The sequence below is a fragment of the Triticum aestivum genome, chromosome 4A, assembly GCF_018294505.1.
Source record: "Triticum aestivum cultivar Chinese Spring chromosome 4A, IWGSC CS RefSeq v2.1, whole genome shotgun sequence".
NCBI lineage: Eukaryota > Viridiplantae > Streptophyta > Magnoliopsida > Poales > Poaceae > Triticum > Triticum aestivum.
Window position 1 is genome coordinate 645,605,826 of NC_057803.1, and position 6,602 is coordinate 645,612,427.

Sequence of the window (6,602 nt, forward strand, 5' to 3'; positions counted from 1 at the left end):
TCTTTTTCAAAAAAATTGGAAAAATACCAGTGAGATGTCAAGCATATGTGTCCCTCATAGTCCCGCAAAGTAATGTGCCCATTGTATGCTGCTGCCAGACCCAGACAGGGGGCCTGCTTGTCACTTGTTTGTGTTTTTGGCCCATTAGGGGTAATTATTTCTGCAGTAATGTGACCTAAATATAGAGCAACTAACTAAAGAACACTCGTTCCCAGCCTACCCAAAGGTTACTTGGGGATGGCTGAGAGCGCGTCACTTGGCGCGCTCTGAGCCATCATCTGTGTCGCGCTTTGGGCGCTTATTCCAGATTATGTTTTTATTTTTATTTTTGCACACGCGTTTTTGACTTGGTCTAGGCGGTTATTTCCGGGTTTTTTTGGCTTCTCTTCGGCGGTCCTTCTTATCTTTTGGTCAAAAAATAAATTCAGAATTTCTTTTGCGCGAATAAACGCTTATGTTTTTCTTTTTTTCCCTTTTCGCGAGAGGCACGGTGCGCATCTCGGAAATGGAAAAAAACATGTTTTCTCTTCTTTTTTCTTCTTCGAGAGGCACGGTTTTGCTTCCGTGAGAGGCATGGTTTTGCTTCCACGAGAGGCACGGCCGTGTCTGTCGGAAAGGAAAAAAAACACATTTTTTGCGAGAGGCATGGTTTTACTTTCGCGAGAGGCACGGCCGTGCCTCTCGGAAATGAGAAATAAAACGTTTTTTTCTTTTCTCCTTTTCATGAGAGGCACGGTTTCGCATCCGCGAGAGGCACGACCGTGCATCTTGAAAACGAAAAAAATGTGTTTTCTTTTTATTTTTGTGAGAGGCATGATTTTGCTTCCGCGAGAGGCACGGTCATAAAAAAAATCGTCAAAACGTATCAACAAGGAATCTAGTTTAGAAGATCTCGACGCAATGAATCCAACTATGAAAACGGTTCAAGATTTGGACACACGGTCTAAGCGATAAATTGTTTTGAATAAACGGATCTACGAAAAAAGGGAAAACTCCCTGGTTGAGACAAGTGGAGCACATGCAGCATGCCACTTGTCGCAATCTAGGAAGTTGGAGTGATCTTCGAAAGGAGTACTCCTCAATTAGTTATTTCGATATTCTTAGTATTAGTGGAAAACATAATCTATTTTGATCTCTGTGTACTGTAGTAACTAAAATACTTTGACCAACAAATAATTATTTTTGTATCTTCAGCAATGACAAAAACTTCAGAATTCAGCCATTTTTTTGAGAGAGATAGAGTGCATGCTCACCTACGTCACGGTGCTACCACATAGTGAAAGATGTCAGGATCACCCACACACACCAAAAAAATCCATATCAATAATTCTCATATATAGTATCCTCCTCCTCAGGTACCACTAGCGGACTAGTCGAGTGTTTCGTCTTACTACCCTAATAGAGAACGTCACTCACTGTATTTGGGTCTAGTTCCGATAAACAACTCATAGAAATGGAAGGCATTGGAAATTCTTGGACAACATCCAGTCACGATCACGCTATGAAAATCATGCTATCGGTTTCATCAAGCACGTCACGGCCACAGGTTCGGTTACTCTTTCCATTATGGCACCTCGACTACCCTTGAGAGTTTTGTTTCCATCTAAGGCCTTGTTTGTTTAATCCTCCTCTCAAGGGGATTGGAGTGGATTGGAGAGGATTTTGGCTTGTAGGGGATCTAATCCCCCTCAAACCCTGCCATTCCCCTTCAAAAACCACCTCAACCGAACAAGACCTAAAGGAAGTTGTCACGGGCGATCTCCCATGTTGCTACCATGTGCCGGCGGAGCCGTCCAGGGCTCAGGCACAAGCCGTCTGAGTACTTTCTCCCCAGTTGCTAGCATGAAGCGAACTTGGTCGATTGGTAGTTTAGCACACGCCAGCATGCTATAACGTACAACGGTACAAGTACATATGGTTGTTTAACTTGACCTGCAATGTCTGGGACTAGAGGTTTGTTTACATTCAATAGTTCTCTGTCTTTGCATTTCTCAGAAGGCATGTAAAAATTTGGTAGACACATTCAAATATTACCTTGTAGAGCATGCACACCAACATGAAAAACATGTCTTTTTAAGATAACATGTTGATTTTATTAATTCAAAATGAAGCACCAAGTGGGTGCAAAATACAATGAGCATACACCCGGCATCTATTCACAAAAAAAACCCCGACATCTATTCAAACATTACCTTGATAGCACAAAGAACAACAAAGTTTTTGAATAGCAACGCCTTCTTGAAGTGACGTTCAAGCGCTGCCTTCAAGGGATCCAACTGCCAGAGGCCATAATTTACGATTTCGCGCAAAAGAACAAGTTCAAGCATATCCAAGCAAAGCCTTCAACATAGTAGCAACGCAAAAACATCAGTATTTCCTAGTAGAACCAACTTTGGAGAAACCTAAGATTTTTACCAGGGAGATTGAGACAAGTTACTCGAGAAGCACCACCAAATCAAAGTCATGTTTTGTCACCATCACTTTTCCATGATCCCAGCAGCTACATATGTCAGACTAGAAATCCCATTACCACTACTGCGCAACCATACCCACTCCGTCTCATAGATTGCATTTCATCGCCAAAGGCAAACTGGCCAGATTAAGAGCAGCTAACAAAACCCACCGTATATGGAGAGTGGATACCGCCACGAACAACCTTTGGTGGGCCTAGCTGGCGCACCAAATTTTTCCATGCCCTCGATTCGTGATCTGCACCACGCAGTCATGGGGCTGCCGCCATGTAGTGATTTGTCCTACCCGAAGGCCGCCATGGAGCAGCGTTGCAGGAGCAACAACCAACATGTGCCATCGCAAGAAGCAGGTCACCACGCCCTGGATCCAAGGTACACAAAGAGCCGCCGCAGCAAGACTCGCGAGGAACAAAGAGTCGTGTCGTAGTAAACTCGCTCGTGATGACCACGACTAAGATCGCTTGTTGTGTGGAAGACACACATGAGCACACGCGCCCATGACTAAGACCTTGATAAGTAGGCCCCGCCGGCAATGGCGCGGCGAGGAGTGGCTGACCTTGTGCGAGAGACTAGCGGCTAAGGCTGAGGATGCCCCAGTGCCGCCCAAGAGCAAGATCCTCTTTTTTCAGGACCAAGGAAAAAGCAAGCTGATATGGTGCATAGTAAAGCTAAACTTGTACCCGCATAATCACAATCCCCAAGACAAACCATGGTTGGGTTGGAAAGGTTAGTCAAGCTCTTCATCAGCTGTGGTTTGAGGACCAACCTGCAGATGTAAGCATTCAATGGGCCAGTGAGTTTGCTCCGCTGGTGTGATTTATAGAATCATATGTTCCAACTCTAACATGCATACACACACATAAAAATAATAGGTGTAACTAACAATAAATATTTTGGTATATTCTGCCATTAATAAATTTTTGGAATTCGAGCATACATTGTTTTAGATAGAGTACATACCCACCTACATTTATCATGCTATCTCGTCATAATGAAAGACGTCTGTATCAATAGTTCTCATATATATCTTACCCTTCTCGCATGCCCCTAACCTAAAATTTCATCTTACAATCCTAACTGAGAATGCCACACACTATATTTATATGTTTGGTTCTAATAAAAACTACTCAGAGAAATGGGAAGTATTGGGAACATCTTGGGCACCATCTGGGTAAATGATTCGAAAATCATAGTCTTGGTATCATCAAGCACGTCCCGGCACTTGGCTCTGTGAATCCTTCTACTGTACCATCTCGAAGAGCATCAAGATTTTCCTTTGTATCTGAATGGAGTCCCCAGCATTGAACTCTCATGTTCCTGATGAGCGTCGGCAGAGGTGTACCGGGCTTAGGCCCAACTCATCAGAGTACTTTCCGACGAGGTGCATATTGGAAAGCTTTGCTCCACTTCCTTCATTTGCAAATTCAGTGCAAGCTAGCTGAACCTGGCCTGATTATATTTCTCTCACAGGCTTACTAGCTAGCACAAAGGGAACATGCTTCATTGGAAGGTTGCACGCGCAAGCACGTTGGAACCTACACGTACATATAGTGGTTTGATTCGAACAGGGGAAAAAACCTGTGTTGAGTTGAATGCCAGTGGTACTAAAACACATTAATTTGACGTGTAGCAATAATCAGAATAGCAGTTACATAAACTTACAGAGTTGGCAGTCTCTTCTGCTAGTCCCATATGCTCTGCATGTTCCAAAGGCCAAGGGAACACCTCCTACTACTTTCCAATAAAAATTGCCCTACCATGTGGCAGGAATTTTCGTAGGAGTTCTGCAATAATTTAGCTACAAAGGATATCCTTATTCACATTGTTTAGATCAACAGGGAGAAAGTTCTGTTGCTCCATTACCAAGAAAGAATCATGATACTGCAGGTCTAGTGTTGTAGTACATGGTTGAAACAAAAACATTACAAACTGGGGGCACCCACGCACAACCAGAATAAGACAAAGTGAAGTCCATGTAAATGAAAAGGAACACTAGCTCTTAACAGATACATCAAAGACTGAAATGAAAACAACAACATAGGTGCAACATAATTAGACAAATGGGGATCAAACATCTAGTGGCAGTCTAGTGTGTGGAAGAGGGCTTTGAATGTTCCCGGTGTCACGCTTGATAACATCAAGGGATGGATAAGTCGGCATTGCACAAGAGGGATTCAACACCCCACTCATTTCGTGTTGGTCTCTGCAACAAAAATTGCAACAAATCCATCTGCTCTAGCATATGTTCTTTGAGATCTGGTAGCCGCATAGAGATCCCAACACTAATGTCATCTCATGTTTAGTACATTTGTTAGTGTGTCTGCTGTCATTGAGATGAAGCATCACATTATCATGTTCCATTTATTGGCAGCAAGGACTAATTAAGATTGGTACAGTTTGGTGGTGGATATTCACATTGTAGACGTTATTAATTCTGGCCCAATCCCAAGATCGATACACAATTGGAAAGTAAAGGTTCCCTTACCACTACAGGAATCAGCTACTTTGCCATCTGCCACGGCGGACGGCAAAGGCATGAATGGCGGACGACAAAGGTCTTTGCCGTCCGCCGCGGACGACAAACGTGGACGGCAAAGTAAGTTCCAGCAAACAGCTACTTTGTCGTCGGCTTTACGCGGCTGACGGCAAAGGGTCCTTTGCCATCAGCAGCAGAAGGCAAAGAAAGCAGACGGCAAAAATTGCGCTGTTAGTCCGTTAGGTGGCTAACGGCAGCCCTTTGTCGTCCGCCGCTGACGGCAAAATTTAAGAGCTAACTAAGGTGAAATGGATCATTTAAGAGCTAATTTAGCTCAAATGGATCGTTTTTGAGCTAACTTCGGTGAAATGGATCGTTTTTGAGCTAACCTAGGTAAGATGGGTCATTTTGGAGCTAATCTAGGTAAGATGGGTTATTTTGGAGCTAACCTAGGTAAGATGGGTCATTTTGGACCTAACCTAGGTGAAATGGATCGTTTATGAGCTAATCTAGGTAAAATGGGTCATTTTAGAGCCAACTTGGGTAAAATGCATCATTTTAGAGCTAACCTAGGTAAGATGGGTCATTTTGGAGCTAACCTAGGTAAAATGGGTCATTTTAGAGCTAACGTAGGTAAAATAGATCATTTAGGAGCTAATCTAGTTAAAATAGGTCATTTTAGAGCTAACTTGGGTAAAATGGATCCTTTAAGAGCTAATTTAGGTGAAATGGATCGTTTATGAGCTAACTAACCTAATTATGCCATTTTATTTACATAAGTAAGCTAAGTACCTATCGTTTTAGAGCTAACATAGGTAAAATGGATGGTTTTGGAGGTTAGTAAGCTTATTAAGTTAGTTTGGAGGAAAAGAAGCTAACTCTAAGTCATTATGGTAAGCATATTGGAGGAAATAAAGCTAAGTCTAGGTCTTTATGCATTTGTTAAGCAAAACACTAGAGACACTTATCGTGATCATGGAGGTGTTGGAGCGGGGTGGCTCGTGCCGGTAGCTGGAGAAGGATCGTGTGATGCTTGTCTGGAGGTACGCTGCACCAAAGATCATTTCCAATGTCTCGTTAGCATGATGACACTCAAATTTAAGACTAGCAAGTAATGTCCATTCAAATTAAACTCACCGTGGTCCCAGGAGCAATCACTGGCATCGGCGGAGCGGTCTGACCGGACTTCTCGCACACAGACTGCACATTTGGTTTTGACGACTCAATCATACTAGTTAGTAATGAGACAAACACTACATGAATGTTTTGGCTAATGTGTAGAAAAAACTTACCACAAGGAGCTCGTACATGGCCCTTGCCTGCATGTCATTCCGTGCCCTCTCCTCCTCCAACATCTTTGTCGTCCTCTCCTCCAACTCCCGCTGCCTCTCCGCCGCCTCCGCCAGAAGTTTCTCCGTTCTATCTCTCTCACTTTGTATAGCAGCCTGCAACACCACTGCTCGTTAACATTTGTAATCATTGATGGAAGCGCACACAATGTAATGGAGAAAGATAGCTGAGTGCGTATAACTAACCTTGAAGGCGAGTTGGACTGGCCATTCACGAGGCCTTATCTCAGGAGCGGAGCTCGACTGGCGCGTCTTGATCTCCGGGAGAGTGCTATGACAACGGATAAGTCCATCTCCCATGGCTAT